Source organism: Drosophila eugracilis, unplaced genomic scaffold (assembly GCF_018153835.1).
Source record: "Drosophila eugracilis isolate 14026-0451.02 unplaced genomic scaffold, ASM1815383v1 contig_90, whole genome shotgun sequence".
Classification (NCBI taxonomy): domain Eukaryota; kingdom Metazoa; phylum Arthropoda; class Insecta; order Diptera; family Drosophilidae; genus Drosophila; species Drosophila eugracilis.
This window is the reverse complement of record NW_024573812.1, coordinates 6,199,231-6,221,560: the sequence shown is the minus strand read 5'-3', so window position 1 is coordinate 6,221,560 and position 22,330 is coordinate 6,199,231. Positions and strand designations below refer to the sequence as shown.

The following is a 22,330-nucleotide window of genomic DNA, read 5'->3' as shown; positions in this document are numbered from 1 at the left end:
TGTAGCTTCATGATGAAAGAACTGCCATGCGGTGGCTGTGGAAATTCTGGAAATTCTGAAAATTATGCTTCCTGACAAGCTGAATAGAAAGCAGATTTTATTTGCTTATTTTTTAAATAACTCAATATTCTTACAAAGCGTTGAGCGAAGTGCATACTTCTCCAATGAAACTTCAAATTGTAAAGGAAACTGCAAGGGGAACTTTATTCGCTTATGGAAAACGTTTTAATCGGTGTGGAAATTCTTGAATTTATGGGTTAAGTTGCATATTTTAAACTCGTTGAAGAGCTTTAAAATGGTAACAGAATTTTACTAGCTCTTAAATATTTTGAGAATGAGTTAGATCTTTCCTAATATTTGTCTTATGACTTAAAGGGAAGCAAATGCTGATTTTTGTATATTCATTTCTAAGATTACAGTACTGTGTTCGATGCGCATATAAATGTTGTGTCAATCTAAAGTCATTAACTTTTTAGAAACATTTTACAACTTCTAACTAATCATGTAAAAACATCGTTAAATAGCTTACATAGTTGCAAAGATACAATGATTCTATTCATAACCAGCTGGTTATCTTTTATCTTCCACAAAATTCCACAAAAGCGAAAAGAATGAACAGTAAACTGTCACGCTGGGCTGTGAAAATTCTAGAAAAGCGGACTTCCTAACAAGTTGAACATCAATGAAATGCAAGCGGAATGTAAATAATTTAATATCTCAACATGGCTTAAATAATTGTCGACTTTTCGGTATATATACATAGCCATCATGACGAGACAAAAACCAGCTAGATAACAGGAAAAATGCACAAAGGCAGAAGAGCTGAAGAAAAAGCATTTCGATGTCGTTGTCATAGTCGGGCGCGCATGATTTCCGTGCTTAACATTTCCTGTTCGAAACTGCCATAAAATGGCAGAATGGCAACAGAGAAGAAGAGGAGGAGGAGAAGAAGAAGCTAGGAGCCGGATGCACAGGATCCTGGACTCCTCCGGCAGCCGAAGGAATATGTAATGCAAAAGAGCAGACAGATGAAACAACAGCCAGCTGAATGATAGACACAAGCGGAAGCGAAACTATTCTAACAAAAACAAACTTTTGCCAGAGGAAAATGAACGAGCAAAGTTGCCACTGGCAACTTTAAGAGCGTTTCCTATACATACAAATATACATTCTGTTGAGTTTTCGTGGCTTGAATCAAAGTGCAATTGAGGCATCTCCTTAACTGTTGAACGAAAGTTGAAGCCACAACAGACTTAAATTGTCTCGGGAAAAATAAGTTATCCTGTGATGTCTTCATATTAAATATTCAGAAAGCAATTAACTTTGGGTGGTTAAAATTTTGTACCAATTTTCAAATCAAATATTAACAAGAACCCCTTTGAACTTTGGCAATTAGACTTTTAGCTGTTAAAATACAAAAATCACAATGTTTACAGTTTACTTTGGCAAGCACTTCAGTTCGCATATCAAGTAAAGTAAATAAATACCGGCGAAACAGCAAAAAGAAACGTTTAAATTGTCAACGTTTTCTGCTGATTTATGGCTGGCCAAATTAATTGAGAATAAAAACTGAAAACGGAGAAACGGCGAGACCAAAAAGCTGAAATCGAGCTGTGCAAAAAAAACCAAAAAACACACACACACACACACAGCCCGAAATTAATTGCACTTGTGAACTTTTGATGCTGCGTTGTTTGGTTTGGTTTTTCGCTGCTGCCTTTGGCCTCTTCTCATTTGTTACAGTAAATTCAATTAAACAATGCAATCGTATAAACAAATCTACAGTCCCGCACAGCCCTCAGCACCCTCCATTCGCATAGTTTTTAATTGAAAAATGTGCAATTAAAACTCTCGAATGCAAAAGGCGCACAAAAAAAGAGAGAGCGAGCGAGCGAGAGTGGCCCAGACAACGACAACGGGGCGTATGAGCAATGCTGTGTGTATAAATTATAAGTCAGAAGCAAATTAATTAAAGCACTTAATTTTGCCATAGATTCAATTACATTACATGGCATTCAATTAAGCGCATAAATGTTCTTTTATCACGAAAAATAATAAAAAAAAAATAAAACCAAATGAATTTCGAGAGTGACGGCTGTCGCAGGGGATAATCAAACGAATGGCAAGTAAATAAATATGGGTAGGATATATTATATATGGCAGGGCATATAGCTATAGCTTCGGGTTATTCGCAGATACCATAATTTGGCACATGACATTATAAAATATTGACAGCGGGACACACACACACACGCGCGTATAGAAGCCAGGACCTTCTGTTAAAAGTCGCAAAATACATATTTGCCATTCCTGTTTGCGTTGGTGTGTCGGCGTATCTATGTATCTTTGGCACATGTGTGCGGTTAACATTGTGTGTCATTCAGCTACTCTTCTTCTTGATCATCATCATCATCATCATCATCCTTGCGGCAGAACTCACTCACACGCACACACACATACAGTCACGCACCTGACTCCTGACCACAACTAACAGCTCTTCATCAGCATAAGTGAACGGATATACCATTTTCTATTAGAAGTTGAGTTTGAAAAAGTACAAATACACTACAAAAGTGGAAAAAGAAAAGTAACTAGAACATAAATTATAAAAATTGCTTTTAATTTTGGATTTTATATAACGAAATAACATTAGAAATATTAGAAAAGTTGAAGACATTCTTACAAATAACTCCGCCTAGAAAATAAACTATAATTTATTCTCCTAACTTTCCAAATGTTTAAACAACTTTTTAATATTTCTCATAAATATCTTTAAATCAAAGTTTCGCCCAGTCTTACCCTACCGAACCGCACTGTATTTATCTGTTGGTGGTCGGTTATGTTGTTGTTTGTCTTGGGTTTTGTTAGCTCAGCAAACAGATTTTAAGCAAATTGAAACATTTCCACCCAAATACCTGGAAAATGCTTCAGCAACTTGAACATTTTACCCAGACAGCAATCTGGTTTCCGCTCTTTATTCTTACTTTAAATCGATTTAAATCAAGTTTATACTTGGAGAAGCACAAATATTAAGCATAATATCAATTATGAACTATTTGGCATTGTTTGCTAATGAATTAACCCCCATTGTTTAGCTCAGTTTGGCTGAGTTTATCCTAGGAAAAGCGCCATGCAAATCAATGCTGAAAATGTAAGCATGGGAAATGGCAAGTCGTAAATCAATTTCAAATTTTTCATGTGGAAAATGCTCAGCGGATATCGTTTAGCAAATTGCATTACTTGCACTCGAGCAGCTCATTTTAAACAGCAATTGACTTTAAGAATTAAGTCCAGTCAAGCTGATTTATTTAATGAGATATTTTAAAATTATGTTATGAATGAGTAAAGTTAGTAAGTTTTAACTTTAAAAGTCACAAAAACAATAAAAATATTACCAAACTTTGTGTTTAACTAAAACAAAATGTATTCAACGTAATCTTTAAACTGAAAACAAATCATTAGTTAAGCCTACTTAAAGTCTTTAAAATGCATTAGGTAATAGTTTATTTCGTAAAGTTCACGTGACGTCAATGAAAATTGACTGCGGCGAGCGCATCTCTACTACTACTACTACTACTTTATAATCAATATCTGAGAGATGGCTATTTATAGATAAAATACTCTTACTCAAGTACCAGCAATCAGTAGTTACATGAACTTGAACTGTCATTTGTCGAAGTAACAACCATCAGAGACAATTTTCCATTCGGTTCGCCTTACCTGGAAAACAGACAAAGACAGAAATGTGCTTAAATTAGTAAACAGTTTAAGAGGGAACAATGCAAATTGCAAGTAAATATGGAATGGCAGATATGAAATTACTTTGGAAATCCGTCAGTCAGCTACAGATGTCTAACCATGGCAAATGTGGGTGACAAGTCAAAGCAAGAAACTCCCCTGATTGATGTTGATGCAACTGCAATCCAGTTGCAAATGAAAACACTTGAGCTGGGGAGCTGATCGTTGAGCAAGCTGCCGCACAAATTGTTGTGACTGATGATTACGGTCTTTTGAGTTCAGTTCAGTTTATTTTCGGTTTTGTTTGGGGGATTTAAAAGCCCCCCAGAGCCAGCAATTTACAAAAATGATGGAAAAATAAAGGCCATTTTCTGCTGGCAAATATTGAAAATGAAAATGCTTTTTGTCATACTCTCCCGCAGAACACATCAATGAAAATATTGTTTCATAACATTGCCATAAAAATTAACAAACGAAAAACTCTCCATAAAGTCACAAAAAAGTGTGCAATAATAAACATCAAAAGTCAATTGAGGCGGAAATTTCAACATCTGCTGAATGAGTTTTTACTGCCATTTTACAATATTTGCGGTGGCAATAAATATATATAAACCAGAACGAGAGTTTAAGAAGGGATTAATAGAGAAACGTTTGCTGAAAGTATTAATAATTTAGTTGTGGTTTCGTTTAACAATATTTACTCACAGCTGGTAATATTTAAATATTTATTTAGTTCTGTAATTTTTGCATTTAAACAAAAACCAAAAAGCAAAAACTGCGCAAATTCCATATAAATCACTGTTTTGATTTAATAATTATTTCAGCCAAATGAGAATGGATATGATTCATAGCAAACTCAATACAAGTTCCGCAATTTATTTAAATGACATAATGCCAGAGAGTTTTTCTGCCCACCAACACTACGTGCAGCATTTTCTCGCGTTTTCCCAATTTCGTATAATTGAGACGTGTGTTTTTGCCATAAATAATTCAACGAATTACGTTTATTTTTCGGTTTCTGAATTTTAGTGGATAACATTAATTGAAGCAATCTCGCTCAGTGCTGGCAATAAATGTTTAAGAATTTCCCAGCTGGCTGTTGGCCAAAGCGGAAAGACTTTGTTTGGCTTTTGATTACGCTGAACAAAAAAAAAATAACATATATAGCGAATGGGAAATTGTAAAATTTGCAGCATTCCGGCAAAGTGATTTCGAGGTCTTCTCTGCTCTAACCGCAACCTTACCCTGGTTTCATTCAGTTTTTATTTTGATTTTTTTTTCTTCTGATTTGCCAACCATTTTAGCTTTGACCAAGTTACGCATGGCAAATACTAAAAATGCATATATATTTTTGCAATTGCAATCGAAATTGCATTGCTGCCCGATATGGCAGGCATATATATATATAGATATATATAGAAAAATAAAAACAAAATGCAATTTGAAAAGCCCAGCGCAAGCGACAAGTTTCGACTCAATTATTGTGCAATTGACGCCCCAATGGCCGTTCAATGCAATTCATTCCCCTGCAGTTTGCACATTTTTGTTTTGTGTTTTTTGTAAATTATTTTCCGTTCCTAATTGAGTTATTGTCTACTTGAGCTGAATTATTAATGACTCTGATGAGTTGCATAATTGATATGGTTATGGCGGCATCGCTGCATTAAGCCCTTGGATAAAGGCATTTTCACCCATTGAAGTTGCAAAAATTCATTCGATCATGAATCCGATTAAAGAGACAAAGAACTCCACTGAATCATATGCCCAGTTTTGATCCAGAACAAAAGATGTTTAATCAAATGTAATCAGTGAATGAATCATGGGAGACTTGGTAGTCAATCAACAAGAACGATAAACAAAGGAAAAACAAGGTCTCTAAAAACAGTTGGGAAAACATTCTGACGCCTTATATTTAGGTTATCAGTTTCGATTGGGCTGTCAGATAATGCCCTGCTATCTGTTTTTTGATCAGAAATCAACGAGTCATTCAAGAAATGCGCAAAAGGGAAGAAGACTCTTGAGGAATTTCAATTGTTAAGCTAATAAATAATTATTGATGGTTAGAAAGTTAAGTAAACTTAAACTAAAAGTAAAATTTAAGTTTAGTTTTGATATAAAACTAAGTTCTTATGTCATAAAAATAATTTTAAAGTTAATTTTCTCATTAAAAGTAACCAAACTATAAGAAAATCAATTTAAAAACTTATTAAGAATCAAATTCGAAAGCCTTATACCTTAACAATCCAGTTTTATCTCCGATTTCAGTAGTTTCCAGACTAATATAATATATTCCCCTTCAAAAATGCCAAGTAACATGGAATAAAAATCAGTTCTCAGCCATCTGCATATGCTCAATATCATGACTATTGAATCTTTCTAACTAACTATCAGAAAAAGTGAGTCAGCTGAAATGTTTAATGTTCGTGTTTGTTATGCTGTTTGATGGCCTTCTCCCACTCCCTAGTAACCCCGAAATACCCCCCTCCCACAGTAATCGCCACCACCCTACAGCCATGTCTAGACTTACGCAATTCCACGATTCGCTCCGATGACTTCATTAGCGTTTGGCTTGTAAAATAAATTCAAATTACATGCGAAAAAAAGAGGCAAAAATCGTAGAAACAATCGACAGCATTGTACCCAAAAACTATATGCGACTATCATATAAATTAAAGTCTATATAAATTTATTCCAGCATTCAAGTTCAATGCCAGGGCCAGACGCTCTCCACACCCACGAAAACAAAGATCGACTATTTATTTTAAATATTTAATCAACAACTTTTGAATTAATTAACTTCAAAAAGAAAAGTTTTAGTTAATAACATTCAAGTTGTAAGCAGACTAAAAAGTCGGTAGAAAATGCGACTTAATGAACTCTCTTGCCTGCCTGTTTGTTTGTTAATTAGGGGAAACAAGGCTTAAAAATGTCACTTTTTTACATCAGTCAGACACAAACTTGGCCATAGAGTGTAATATATATATATATATATATATCATTTCGATGTTCAGCCTTTGTTCAACTTCATATATCATTTGAAGGCCCGTTAGACTTCCCTTCTCCTTTCACTTTACAGGTTTTTGTTTTTTTTTTATAGGCGCCACTCTTAATTAACCATTATTCGAAGCTTATCTGGGGTAACTTTTAGTGCAATCTACAACAGCCAAGAGCAAGTGCAAGTTTATTCTTTTATGGCAAAAGAAGATTCTTATCTTTAACCGTGTCTAAGTGGGGTTGCGAAAACTAAAGGGGGGTGGGGAAACAGAGTAGGAAAACTTCCCAAGAAGGTATTATATGATTGCTTTATACGATTTAAACTTGTTTGTGATTCATAATGGTAAGGTTATAAGAGTTGCCTTTGCATATACATATGTAAATCCATATTCATGCTTAACCCCTATAAGGCACGAAAAAGGCCATTTCCATTGCAATTATTATTCCGAATTGCTTAGCCATAAATCTAACACTTTAAATTAAATCGTTTAAATTAACGAAACTACTTTTTTCGTCTTTAAAAAACAGTTAATTATTCAATGAATCAGCTTAGAAGCACCGTTTGCTCATTAAATTTACTTTTCTAATGTTTCTTCTCTACAAAAAATAATACAAATCTAAATTCCAAACACGTACAAAAGTGGAAAATTACTTGAAAGAAAATAATAATAATAATATTCAATACAAAATTTCCAGGCCATATGTTCAGACTCCTAAGATCGGAAGTTCTTTTACATTGCCTTTCCTGTTTACCAATATTTTTGGCTTATTAATTTTAACGTTTATTGCTTTATCCGAGGTGGCAAACAAGCTCAAAGTTCTTCTTCTTTTGACTTTGCAATAAATGCGGTGAGGCATTGGTCAGCGCACCCCATGGCGTATGCGTGTTATTCATTGAAAATTCCAGACACGCGGCTTGCCCAACGGAAAGTGCCTCCCACCGTCAGCCAATATCACAGCCCCACGCTGTTTATCCACTCTCGATATATAGTATACACAGGAAAAATAGTTTTCTTTATAATAGATAACCTGATATTTAGTTTAAAATAAATTTTAAAAACTTTTTAAGTACAACAAATTATTTAGCCACTCCCCTGCCCAAGTAAAGTAATGAATCATTTTTTTTCGTGTACTGCGCACAAAGCTGGGCTGGCTAAAATGTATTTTTGCGCCTCGAAAACTGTCAACAGATTTGTAAATTTTTCATTTTTTTTTTTTGTTTTTGTAATGGGTTTCGGGGTGAGTGGGGTTGTCGAGTGAGTGGCTGGGGTCAGCGGCAACATCATTGCGTCGTTGCACTCGAGGCATTGAATTGTTTATGATCCGTACCGCACCCCACGACGCCCACTCACTTTAGCCTTCCTTCAAATAAACACCCCCCTCGCCCCCTTGAAAACACCCCCTAGAATGTTGTTTTTTTTTTTTTACTGCCTCTACGGCGGGGCACAAAAATCGTTACAGTTCCGCCTGATTTAAGGCGCAGTTGTCGTGTGTGGCTCATCTTAACGATTGCCTCGGCTAACCGCGAAAATTGCTTTAAATGTTTTGCATTTCGCGAAATTATTCAGCAAACAAAAGTCGAAGGTCACAGTTTGGAGAGGGGATACTGAGGGGGATAGCTGGCAAACACTGGGAAAATAGTTATAAAAGCAGTTTAGGGTTCTTAAATCTGTAATCTCTGTTTTAGGTATTCTGTTTTTAGGTATTCTTAAAGTGTTTTTTTTAATGTGGATAAACAAGAATTTGACTTATTTTCTTTTTTTTAGTATAAATTTTAGTTTGTATTGTAACTTAGCTGGAATCTTAGTACTTTCTTAATTGCTAAAACACATAAAACAAGTTGTGTACATAAAACGTGATGTATTGTTTATAATTTGAAAGATCTATAAAATATTTAGCAGAAAAACAAGCTGATCTCTAGTTTGTTTACAGTAAACCTTTTTTGTTTTCTTCTGAAGAAAATGTGTGTAGGTATTTGGAAAGAGAATATAACAAACTACAAGATTAATATACAAATTAACAAAAAACAAGATAAGTTGAAAAAGATTTCTTAACGCTGCTTTAGTAGTTGTTAGTAGAAACTTTAATCAAGATTTTATCTGTAACTAAACACTCTTTGCTTCTAAATCCAAACTAGCTGATTTCTCAAACGTATTACCTTATTTTTTTCACTGCTTGGTCACAGATAATTCGCAGTGTAATGAACACGCGCCAGGCTGCCGAACATTCGTGCTTTTGCTCATCCAGCCAGTCATTCAGTCAGTCACTCACTCACTCACTCACTCATTCATTCATTCATTCATTCGTTCAGTCAGGCAGTCATAAGTCAAAGTACTCAAAGTAGTCGGGGTGGGGTGGGGAAGTTCAGCTGGTTCAGCCTCTCTTCACCGAACAACAACGAAAAGCAAGGCAACTGCAACAATAACGGACACCGCAAGTCCCATAAAGTGCATTCACCCAAGGAGAAACCTCCAGACTCGCGGGAAAACGTAAAAAACACAATGTTGGGGAGGAAAATGCGGATGCTGAACAGTAAGGAGCTATAAAAAAAAAGAAGAAGAATAACGCTCGCTCACGTGCGGAGACCAAAACAAAAGAGTCCAAAACACACACAAAGAAAGTGGCGAGAGAAAAGAAGCGTTTTTGTTTTCTGGTTTGCTTCACTTCATTGCATTCTCCTCAAGAAAAATAAGAAGAAGAAAAGAGAAAGAGAAAGAACGAAAGGAGAGAGAGAGAAGAAAGAAAGGGCGCTGAGAAAGAGTTTATGGCAGGCCATTGAAGTCACAGCCAGGGGTAAAAAGTTATAAATAAGTCGAAGCCGAAAGGGGAATACCCTAATACCCTATGTAGTACGTAATTATTTTTAAATTTTTATAGATTTTTCCCAAATCTGTTCATTACTCTTAATGGTAAAAAAATAAATTTATATTTTTATTGCTGTCAAAGTGCCTTTTCATAGCAATACCAAAAGTGTTACAAAAATTTCCAACAAAGAAACAAACTCGTAGAAAAAATTTCCTTCAAACAAAGGCAGAAGTTGAGGGTATGGCAGGGACACAGGCAGCCAAAGAGAGGGGGGACTGAATCGCTGGCAAGACGTGGCCAGTGGGTGGGAATGCCATGTGGCAGTTTGGCAAAACTTTATGGGCAAACTTGTTAAGCAAACAGCAACCAACACCCCCTCAACCCCTCTGCATTTTCCGATCTAAAACAGGAGGCTGCAGGGAGCTGCAAGATAAGCGCGTTAAAAAGTTCTCTGGAAAAACGAGGAGGGGGGGTGCAAAGCAGGGTCGTGGCAATGACGGAGATTCGTATGAGGGTATTCTAGCTGCCAGCTGTTTAATTAGTTGCATTCCCCCGGAAAACCCGCTCTGCTGCAGGCCCAAATGGTTTGCCTAATAAAGTTTGCCCACTGCCAGTAGCAGCATTCCATTCTATACGTACATATATCTCGACCCCTTCCCTTCTGCTATTCTAAGAGGCCTTCATATAACAACCCATTTTTCCCAAGCCCCCAACCTCCTCACTTCCTCTCCCTTGCCCCTTTTCACTCGCTGCACTTTACGAGCGCATCCATGAAATATTTAAAAAGCTTTGTGTAACAAGATTTGTTTATGCCGGCCGCGATCTCAGCATCGAAGTAGCTGGCACTGAAGGAAGTATAAAGCTAAAGAGGACACCGAGAAAAATAGGTTTCTTGAAGATGAAATAATAACTTTAAGTTTGTAACTAAGGCACCAATTTATTGCTTTCTTGAATGATAAATATTCCAGACAATTTTCTAGAAATTAATCCAGACGTTAATGTTCTCCAATCTACAGTCATACATATACTAAGAATTCTAGTTCTAAGAAGTTAAGTTTTAAGAATTATATTAAGAATTATATTTCAAAGAATTCTAGCTATTAAGTTTGTTGTTAAAATGCATATAAGGTCATACCTTAGTTAACCACATAAGAAAATCCCATTTAAAATTATGAAAATGCCTGACAAGTTGCTATAAAACTAAGTTCATTCTAAATCTAAGAAATCTAAGAGCGTAAATTATATATTTAAAGTTAGTAGTTAAGTAAACCTAGTTCACGGCTTTAAATAAGTAACTTAAAAAACCAAATTTATATGTTCTTATTTTCCCAAAGTGCAGGTAAAGACAAGATGCGCGGAGAGCGGGATAAAACGTTGATAGCTGGAAGGCAGCTAAAAGTTTCTTCTTTCGGGAATGTCGAGCACAATGTTGTTTGGCCCGGGCACATAATTGCATATTTATAACTCCGACAAGGCGACGTCGAAGTCGCCGGCTCAGCAGGCAGCAAATTAAGCGCAGCCCGGGGAGCGCTTTCGTTGCCTGCCCAATCCGCTGCTGCTGCTGCTGCTGCTCCTCCATTGTGTGCAGCAATTAATGAAGCATTTCTGTTGACTTGCAGTTGCTTGCAGAATAAGGGAGTATGTAAGGGGTTTGTAAGGGGTAAAGACAGGGGAGTGTAAAGAAGGGCGCTGAGTATGACGTTGACTTTTGGCAAGGCAATTGAATAACCATGAGTGTCGGCTTGCCGGGAGACTTGGCCCTTTGAAAGAGGTCTAAGTTGCAAATTGATTTAAAGTTTGTAAAGACGTGTGTGTGGTTTGTGGGGCTCTGAGCTAACGCCAAAGGGAATTTAACTTTAAATTAAACAAAAAAAAACAATAAAATTTTGTAATAAAAACTTGAAATAATAAAAAACCTTTTCAATAATTCAATCCTTTAGGCTTTACTTTTTTATAATATTTGTTTTTATAATATTAAATCTGCATTCAGATTTCATCATTAATTCATTTTAGGATTCATTTGTTTGTTGCAAAATATTGCATTTATATACCCTACATTTATATTCCTTTATTCAATTTGGCATTTCGAATTTAATTTTCCCCTTTCCCTCTTGCTTTCTCTTTTTTGCTCCCCACAAGTAATACAATTAAATATTTTATCACCGAAACCGAAAATAAATTAACTTTTTTGTGTAATCGTGATTTGCATGTTCAATGGCGACCATCAATTGTAAATGTTTCAATAATACTCGATTTAATGATTTTCCAACCAAAATGTAAATAGTGGAAAAACAAAAGAAAGAAAGAGAAAAAAAAACTGCAGCGACGACGTGAAAATTAACAACAGCCGTCGATGAATGTATAGAATAATGTGTATAAATTAAAAGGCTTTGCTGGCAATTATTGAATTTATTCAAAGTACATGACTAATAAATAAAATAAATGGCCATAATCCCATTTCGTTTGACTGAGTGCGGGAGGAATGGAAAATTTATTGAAGGATTTTTCGCATACTTCACAGATTGTAATCATTATGCAAATCGACTCGATTCGATTTGAGCAGTTCATTAGAGTTGCAAACCAGTTGCTGCAGCTTGGGGGAATCGTATAAATAATTCAAGTGTGCTTCCACCCGACAAAATCATTCTCCATGAATCTCAAAAAATTTTCGATTAATGAATAATTAACAAAAACAATAAACCATAAACCATAAACCCTAATCGTACAAATTAATTAACACAAAACTCTCAGCTAGCTGATACTAAAATTATATGATTATTAATAAAATTAATAAAAATATATATTATATATAAGCTGGGTGGGTGACCCTGACTTATTAAGCTCAAAGGCTGTTACGGTCAGTTCCTCTTGAGCTGAGCTATCAGTTTTTGTTTCTTATCAGCTGGCAGCTTTCAATGTCAAAAGCAAAGTGCAGCCATACTTTGTGATGTTTAATAATCATATAAATATGTTTTTTTTACTAAAACAAAGCAGAGGAAATAAGTTAATAATCGTTTTTTTTAATGCATAAATTGGATGCAAGAAGCACTTTAAAGGTAATTAATAGTTTTAAGCAAGGTTCTTGGTTAAGCATTTCTATGTCTAGTAAGTACAGTCTAGGAAGAGACTGAAGCTTAACTATTTACCATTCATATTTTTAAAGTCACTTAACTAATTGCAATTATTCTTAGACTATCTTTAAGTTTATTCATATCTTGTACCATATTTCCTTATTGATATATATATATATAGCTTGATAAATGATACATTTATCATCTACGTAAAGGCATTTTACTTCCTGGTTTGCGGGCAAGTGGCTATGTAGGTATGGGTATGCATATGCCAACCTCAATAAATTGAACCCTTTTTTCAAGTCGTGCCGCGCCCTTTTTTTTTAATGCAATGTTTATAATCGGGGCCGAGAAGGTTTATGGACCTGTACAACGCTGGTTTTATGAAAAAATGAAAAAAGGAAAAAATATGGGGGGAAGCGAAGTGCGTGCTTTTGAAAATATTTACAGCATCTGGTGCAATGCCAGGCGAAGCAATAAAGCTGCAAATGAAGGTGGAGATCGAAAAGTTAGGAAGGAGAAGGTTTCCAGAAGAGCAGTAGGAGGAGCAACACTTTTGGTTAGGCAGGAAAAACGTGATGCGAGTGAAAGCCAAGTAAGCCAAGGAAACGGCTTTGGCTTTCTTTTTGCCACCACAAGATACACATTCACTTTCGGCTACAAAAACAAACACTAACACACACACAGATACACACGCAAAGACTTGGCCAAGTGCCGCAAAAATGCATTTGTTTGAATTTGCGCCGAGCAACGAAATGTGAAATGTGTATTGTAAAATGAGAAATGGGAAATGAGGAATGGCCAGGCTTCGAAAGTGGGTCACAAACCAATGCCAGAAGCAGTCCAGTGGCGGCCAGTAACACGGCAACAGACACTCTTTTTTTTTTTTTTTTTTGGCCTGGCCAACACGACACGTTCGAATGGTGAAATGTGTGCGGTAAACTCAAGAAATATGATGATAAATGAAAGGCAATTGGCAGAGGCTTTTGTCCAACTTCTGACCAAGGGAAGGGAGGAGTTTGAGGCGGGTAAGTCGTTAGTCCAACAAGGTCAGTCGCTAGGAGCAATCTTCCAAATGGGCCAGCACTGTCATTGATAAGATAAAGTATCTCCAGACTGTCCAGATGGCAAAAATAACATGGCTATTGGGATGGACATTGTGTTGGAAGTACAAAATGTGGGAAATATGGAAAAATATTTCATTTTAAGTTATTTTTACCCTTTTAAATTGATTTAACTTAACTAATGTATACAAGTTATTTAAAAACAAATTTATATATAATTTAGTAGACATAAAAACATTAGAAATATGGTTAAAAATATCATTATATGGCCAATCAAACCGACATGATAATGCGAATATTTTTGGCTTTCCCAGTTTAGGGCACGACAGTGACTGAGCGATAAGCGAAAGCCAAATTATGACCCCAAACCCATGTCATGATAAGCTTTATTATCCTTTGTTGTTTAGCTCGTGTTTTGCAGTTCCGTTTAACAAAAAAAAAAAAGTAAAAAACGCCGCGAGACCATTAACCTTTGACTTCTCATGCAAATTCCGTAGCGAGCAGCGACACCTATATTTTATGCTTTCAAACCAAGTTCGGTGGTCAATAAGGAAGCTCGAGCAGCAAATGCAGGGGAAAATACAGAAATACGTGAATGAGATGTATGGGAGAAGGCGGCAGGTGAGAAACTGGTTAGCTTACGAATCCTCATTAAACTTCAGCGACTTCATAATTGTGCTGGCTTAGAAGTACCGATGAGGAAACGACACAAGAACTTACTGGCTAATAAACATGACATTATGCAATTGGCCATAAAAACGAGATATCACAACAAGTTACACGAGGCATTATGTTCTAGCTTTTCTAGCTTTTTATTCTACTTGATTTTACAATCGCACTTCGTACTGAGAAGAGACTTCCGTCAACTGACCTTCGAATGATAATCGAGAGCTCGAAAAAATATTACAACATTTTTGATTAGCGAGACAATAATCATTCGACAACAACAATAACAATCACCAAAGTCACACGTTCCCATTATCTTTCTGGACCCCAATTGCGGTTCGAGGTAAAATAATACTAAAACTGCAAAAAAGTAGAAAAAGAAAAACCCAACAGAAGTGCAATAAATTAAGGCACCCACACACAGGGGTTAACGATCTCGGCGACGGGGAGGGGAGGGTCAAAAGGGAACCGCAAACAACAGGCGGTGCAATTATACAATTAGCACACACCGAGTGCGACAGAGAGAGGTAGCTGGTTAGCTTGACAGAGACAAACAATCGGTGGAATATATTTGCTATAATGGAAATAATAATTAGAAATTCAAATTCAATAAACGTAAAAAGCAAAACAATAAATAAAAGCCAAGCAAAAGTCAGCAGAAGGAGGCAGAGAAAAAAGAAATAAAGCTACGGTAAATAGAAAAACTCATAAATAATCCAGCGGAATTATTATATATTTGCATAGATTAAAAAGTAATATCAAGTCCGATTGTATGAAAAATCAAATCAAGAAAAAAAAAGGAAAACATTTGACAAGCAGCTGCAGGAAAGAGGAAACATACATAAGTACATATGTTTATGATAAATATTAATACTTTTAAGCTTTTAAAAACTATTGCTAACTTCTTGTATTTACTTCTGTATAAATATTATGTAATATTGTAAGATTTTTATTGTTAGAAATCAGGCAACCACGGCTAAGAAATATTTCTTAGCAAAAGGGTCAAAAAAACTATTTTTAAAACCATCCAAAATAGCCCCAAAAACTCTGCGTAATACCAATATAAACTTAGCATCAATTTCAATTTATTAAACATAAAAATTAGAATGTTAATTAATAGATTTTCCCTGAAAAACTCCCATAAACCAAACTTCGTTAAAATTTCAAATTTATGCCAAAGCTAACCTTGATTCCAGCCAAAAACCGAAAATATTCATAAAATATCTATAATTTACGCCGGCTACCAAGACAGTTCATTTCTTTCTATTTTGCTTTTTGTTTTGTTTGTTTTCTTTTTGTTGTTAGATTAACATAAAAATATATAAAAATAGAGCTTGGGTCGGCAACTGAGCCAACTTATAGAAAAAAAAAAAAGCGACTGCAAAACCAATTGGCAACTCAAAAGTGGCGGCTTATTTATTTTCGTATGTGTTTTCTTTTTTTCTGTGTTTTTCTCTGTTTTTTATTTTTCTTTTTTTTTTTGATATTCTTGCGAGTTGGCCAAAAAACTAAACCTGTTTTTCAGTGGCTCACGCATTTCGACAACAACAACAAAGCCGCATGTCTGACCATTAAACCGAAAAATAACCAACGAAATAGACAACGCTCTGAGGTTACAAATTCTGTTGCTGCTGTTTCAGCAGAAATAAAAGCCAAAAAGCAGAAAAACAAAAAATAAATTTAAGTTTAAGAGCTCTCCATAAAGAGCTCAAGAGTCGAGCGTTCAACTTAACTCAGCTGAACTGAACCGGAGCTCTTATCTTTTGGGCCTGGCAAAAAAACAAAATATATATATATACGAGTATATGGCCAACTGAGTGACTGGCTTTTTGACCAACTGTCGGCCTTTTCGCTGGGATTTCTTTTCTTTTCTTCTCTTTTGCGTTCAGCTTCTGTTCGCTGAACGCTTTTTCGAGTCTGTTCTACCTGTTGACTTGGCCGTTTTATTACCAACTTGTCACACTGACTGAGTTTTTCCAACCCGTCTGAAAACTTTATGATGTGTCAACTTGCTTTTTGCACTTTATTTTTAAACTCCCTTTCAAGTCAACAAATATATTTAAAGTTTATGAAATGAGTAGACTATAGTATATAGTAAAGATTGTTTAAAAGAAATTTACAAAAATATGAAAAATAAAGAATTAAAACTAAGATTTGTATAAAAAAGTAGGCAGAGTAGGTTAAGTATCATTGGAAATTTCCACAAAACATTTCCACAGAAATCTTTTCAGTTCATAAGCATATCAAATTCGATTTTATAGCTCTAAACTGACCTTAGTCAGCGACCGCATATCTAAGATAACGATAAAAACAAGCCACTACCACAAAATATGTATATAAAACTGTTTTTTTTTTTATATATTTTTGTTTAAGTATATACGCCTACTGAAGTGCATGCATATAGCTATATATGCTAATGGCTTGCGCACGTTTCATATTCAGATTTCTAATCTATAAAAACACAGAAACTGGGGATCCAATATCAGAGATCAAAGATCGAACCGAACTGAAAGCATTGCATTGGTGGGCGTTAGCCGTAAAATATTTTTGTAATGCCTATATATTATCATGTATTTTGTAATTCATTTTTATTTGAATATTTCTTCAGTTTCGACAATTTAAAAAAGAGGTTATGTCTTAAAAGTGCACTAAAAATACTATAAAATGGTGGCGCTACTCCCTGACTTGCCTAAAAGTTGACTCATAGATGGCTATTCAGTTAAATATTCTGGCTAATTGCTGTCATTAAATATAGCCGGCAGTAAAACAAATTAAATAGGAATAATTTCATAATTAAGATTACCAAATTTGTTACAAATTTACCTAAATTTTGAATAATAATTAAGAATTTAATGAGGAATTGCTATTGTTAATGTCTTAGGTCATGGTTAAAAAATTTTGTTTTGAAATAAATTAGTAAATAACTAACATTCTTAAACACAACTTAAGATTGTTTTTCATTCCCAACTATCTAGTTCTACAACTCTAAATGTGGCCACATATGGCGACTGATGTTGTTCTGGTTAAGGTAAACAATTTTGTTAGCTGATTAATGGCCCTTCGCTAGGCACGTTTCAGTGCAAATATCGAACTTTATGGAGGGGGTCTAACCAATATTATGGCAGGTCGTGACTTTCAGTTAATACTAAGTTGATAAAACATAAAAAAAAAAGAGAATTATACAAAATACTACTCCTGTTTATGCAGTTGTTTAGAGTGCATTTGAAAGTTATGGCGAACATGTGATTCACCAAATGGAAAATCTATAAATATACAAGCTAAGGTGTTGAATTTTAATCTTTGAGAAACTTTACGACTTTTTGGGCTGGGCTGGCTTGGGTGTATATATATATATACGAATATGAGTATATAGTTTTTTGTGTTCTGGTTGCTGTAGCGATTAGATAAGCAAATTTACAATGCCTTCGGGCGGCATCAAATGTAAATTCTGTCTGACAGCGATAATATTGTTAATTGCCAGTTTGCTTTGTTTGGTTTTGGCTTGGGTTGTGCCTTGTTTTCCATTTGGATTGGAGAGGTGTGATTGCCAAATCCGTCTGGCCAATCAATCAATTAAAGGGTTTAGTTTATATCGAAGAAGCATGCCACGAGTTCTATTCTATTCAACGTCTGGCAAGTCAAATAACCCTTTTCTATATTCTTAATTTGATATTTTATTACTTTTAATAACAACTAGAACTTATAAAATACAACTCAAACTCATTAAGGTCATTAATTTTATTAGACACAGTTTATAAGATCAGCTAATTGGACCAACCGAAGTTAATATCAATATTTACGTACGATAATGGCATATAATTCGAAATAATTATTTAGATTGCCAATAAGTTTCGAACTAATCTATTTTTAAAATCAAAAGAATAACTATAACCATATTAGATAAACAACTTTCTCGTTCTAAAATGAGAATACAGAAGCTATCTTAAAATACATTTAGACGCCGTGCAATTACAAGTTCAATGACTATGATTACCCAGTCTCTGATTTCGATCAAGGTGTTCATATGGACGATTGGAAAATCGGACAGACAGCCCGACTAGACACGCCAATTAATTATGATCGAGAACGCATGGCTCGAAAACCAGTTTTTAATCACAGATCCCCACGAAAGCGCTAAATCCTAAGTTTTTGGGCCAATAATTGTTTAATAATTCTCTGAAATTAAAATAACAATAAAAAGGTTAAAATTGTTTTTTTTTTTTTAAAGCTCCGGGAATCCCCCGCACTGCCTAAAACATCATTAACTTCGATGATTCAACAACGAGCATCAGAAACATTTATATTTATACTTAATTATAGCCTTATAGGCGGCTAGGCTATTGATTAACGAATTAAATATAGAAAACGCACACAGATCAAGTGGGGTGATGGCTTTTCTCGGGCGAGTTCAAGTGAATTTATTGCACTTTGCCAGCCCTGATAGAGTGCATAAATAAACAAACATTTACAGACCCCGTGTGTGTTTGACACACAAACCATTCAATGTCAACGGGCCGAGTCGGTGAAAAGTCGCATATGCAAGTCTATTTTCCATTTTTATTTTTTCATTGATTTAAACATTTATCGCGATTTGGTTACATTTTCAAAGAGCCAAAAGTTACCATTAATTTTTGAAATATTTTTTATGTTTTTATTAACTAGTTTTTATACGTTTTTAAATACAAATCAAAACAAGTTTATCTAAATTTCTAAAATCAATTTTCCACATAAACCATTTTAAAAATCAAAAATGTACTTTAAAATTTTTATTTTCCAATTAAAAAATATTTTACAACTAAATTAAATATTTCTTTTTTTAGATTTTTAGTAAATAAATATTATTTACTTTATTTATTTAAAATAATTTTTTTTTTTAATTAGCAAATGAATATTAACAATCACAATTTTTTTAATGCTGGCAATGCCTTGAATATGAGTGATAGATGTCGTGAGGGGGCGCGCGCATTAGAGAGCAGAAAAAACGAATTGTTTGAAAACAGTGAATTGTTTATGAGATTTTTGGCGAATATTCAAGTGTCTGAGAAACCTTTTCAGCCTGCTAATGCTAACAAACTTGAAAGGCGGCGGGAATCAATTAACAGCTTGCAAGGCCTCAAAATACGTATTTCCAAGCGATTTATATTCTTTCTTGTTGTTTTTTTGAAGTAACGTGATAAATAAAGCAGCACAGCTGATGGGCTCTCTCCGCTCGCGCTCTCTCGCTCACCCAACTCTCCCGCTCTCTATGGCTCTCTCTCGCACCAACACACAGCTGGAAATACTCGGCGGCCATTGAGAAAATAAAAGCAAATAAGAAGCAACAAAAACGAAGCAAAATAAAAAAGAAGAAACAAATTTCGCAACGCCCTGAGATTTTTATTGCTGTCTCGTTTTGACACAAAAAATAAACAAATAATTATAATAACATAAAAACAACAACAGCAAAATAATAATAAAGCCAAAGATGAGGACATTAGCTCTAATTTCGGGAAAAACTCACCTTTCTTTTGCCTTTCCTTGTTTTATTTATACGAAGAGCATGTATCGATGGAGAGGTGAGGAAGTAGGAGAAAGAGCACAAGACTTTCACAAAAATAAAAACTCAAATTGAGCGCATACAAAAAAAACAGCATTTATTTGCATTTGCTTTTCCCTGGCTTTCGCTGCACTTTCACCGCACTTTTCACGTTTGGGAAATTTTTGTCATTTGCCTGCAGTTGTTTTTCATCTGCTCATTTTCTTAGCTGTTTGATTTTCCTCACCCAACTTATTAATTTATTTTTTTTTTTTTTGGGCCATTGAGCAATATTTTTTTTTGGTCAAACACTAAACACACACACTAACACACACGTCGACGCATTCGCGAGAGGCACTCACACGTATACACCAATCGGTGTTTATCCGCCAGCTTTATTCTGCATTCTGCAGTTTTTCGCTGCACTACGAATTTTGTTGGCCAAAGTTTTCTTATTTTTTTCTTGTTGGCCAAGAAAAACAAGGCACAAATGCGATTTCGATTTCCCTGCTGTTTACACGCGCTTCGCTGCTTTCCCGACTGCTTCGCCCGCTCTCCCAATTGGAAATGAGTGCAGGTGAGAGCGAGAGCGTCGGCGCAATGTGGCCTTTGATCGCTGCCTTGTGGGATTTTCAACCCAGGTGTCGTGCGGTCACACTGCAGGCCAAACAGCTGTTTAAAATTTTGAAAGAAAACAATTTCGGGAAAATCTATTTATACTGATTTTTTCTATTTTTATCATCTTTTATTGTGTAAACAATTTTACTTTCTCTAGTTTGCTTTCATGACTAACGGTGGGTAAAGGTTATTTCTAGTTGGTTTTTAGAAATGATCTTCTGTTAGAAACAGTGGCTACGAAAAGTTATCTTCCGATTTGTAAACTCTAAAAATTAAACTTTAAAAGTTTAATACAATATTATGGAAATTGTTCAGAAATGTTATGGGTATCTCGATGTTTTTTATAAAAGTTTTTAAAAATCTTTATGGCTCATTTTTCGAGTTTCGCGATGTTTTTTAAAAATTTCTTTAAAAATGTGCTAACGATTAATGGCTTATAAAAGAGGTCTTTGTTTTTTAGGGCAATATTTGCATTAAAGAGGACTTATTTATTTATACTTATACTATTTGGGCTTGTTTTTAAATAATTACTTGGTAATTATTATAATTTCAATTTCTTAGTGCTTCTATCATCACTATTATCACTCAATTTTAAAAAATCGATATATCAAGGAATTAATTTTAGCCTTGCCAAAGTAACAGCAGCAAAGTAGGCCTTATAATTAATAAATTGGCAGGAGGCAAAAATACGGATAATTGATATTTCGTAAGCCAGAAAGACTGGTAATTTGTGAGATGGAAATGAGTGCATTAAAATGAGGGAATTAAATGGAAATATATCAGACTGGAATCAGGATTTAATAATACAAGAGCCTGGAGAAAAATGTATGGCAGGAATGTTATAGTTAAAGGACAGGGGGAAAGTTTATTAAATGAAATAAATAAATCTTTAACTTTTTGACTTTAAGATTTGATTTTTCAGCCATATTGTTATTCCAATTCTTTTCAGACAAATAACAAAAAGCTCAAGTTATTGGTATTAAAAATGCAATACGCTTTTAAACGGTTCGAATAGTGCTTTGGCTTTCATGTCCTTGCTTCTTTTTAGTGAAACTCATTAAGTGGTCATTAAGTGCAGTCGACTGTAAATTTGGTTATGCCTCGAACAGTCCTTCGACTCCTTTATTTGCTCAGTGATTATTCAGAGTATTAACAGGCCAAGAAATTTAATTACTCAAAACAAGAAAACAGCAGGGAAACCCGAATCAAAAAAGGCAAACTCGAGGCCGAAGCATAAATTGGACCCTTTTCATTGTGCGTTTGGCCAGGGAAAGATAAGTAAATGTTTGAAAGTACACAGAGAGAAGAATTAATGAAAATATCAAACAATTTAAAAAAATAAATTACCTTTTTCCTAGCTCAACATCCTAAAAACCCCTTTTAATTTAGAGACGTAATGAAAGTTTAGTCATCACAAATTACTGAAATTTGTTTATTAAAATGCAAACTAAATCAAAAGCGATTTTTTCTCAGTGCTATAAAATCACAGACTGAGAATCGAAACAATGTCTTCATTGAGAACGGTCCTCCCAGCAAATTGCAGCAATAAAATTGAAGAAATGTCCAATGGGACTGTGAAAAGCAAATGGGGAAATGAAAATATCAGGAGGATGAGAATGACGATGAGGACGACTACGAACCCACTGCCGACTGTTTGTTCCTGTCAACTTTCATTCGCTGCCGCCCGTTGATTACAGACCCCCTGTCTACCCCGCCCCGCCCCACACCCTACCACATTACCCGCATTTCACCCGCAGAAACTCGAAGTCAAGCGGAATAACAACAACATCAACACTTGCCACAGCATTTTTGGGTGGGTGCTGAAAAGTGGGTGTTGCAACTGGGTTCTCTTGTTTTTG

General features: G+C 35.0%; 1 protein-coding gene across 2 annotated transcripts in view; it reads right to left on the bottom strand.

Moving 5' to 3' along the window:
* LOC108112585 overlaps window positions 1-22,330 on the bottom strand; it is a 78,837-nt gene that overhangs the window by 24,643 nt on the left and 31,864 nt on the right. The window contains exon 1 of one of the 2 annotated variants that reach the window (XM_017222624.2): window positions 19,839-20,406. The exons of the other annotated variant lie outside the window; for it this stretch is intronic. The gene's annotated coding sequence lies outside the window, so the exon portion shown is untranslated. Of the gene's footprint in view, window positions 1-19,838; window positions 20,407-22,330 lie in introns of those variants that run through there. 2 annotated transcript variants of the gene reach the window in all.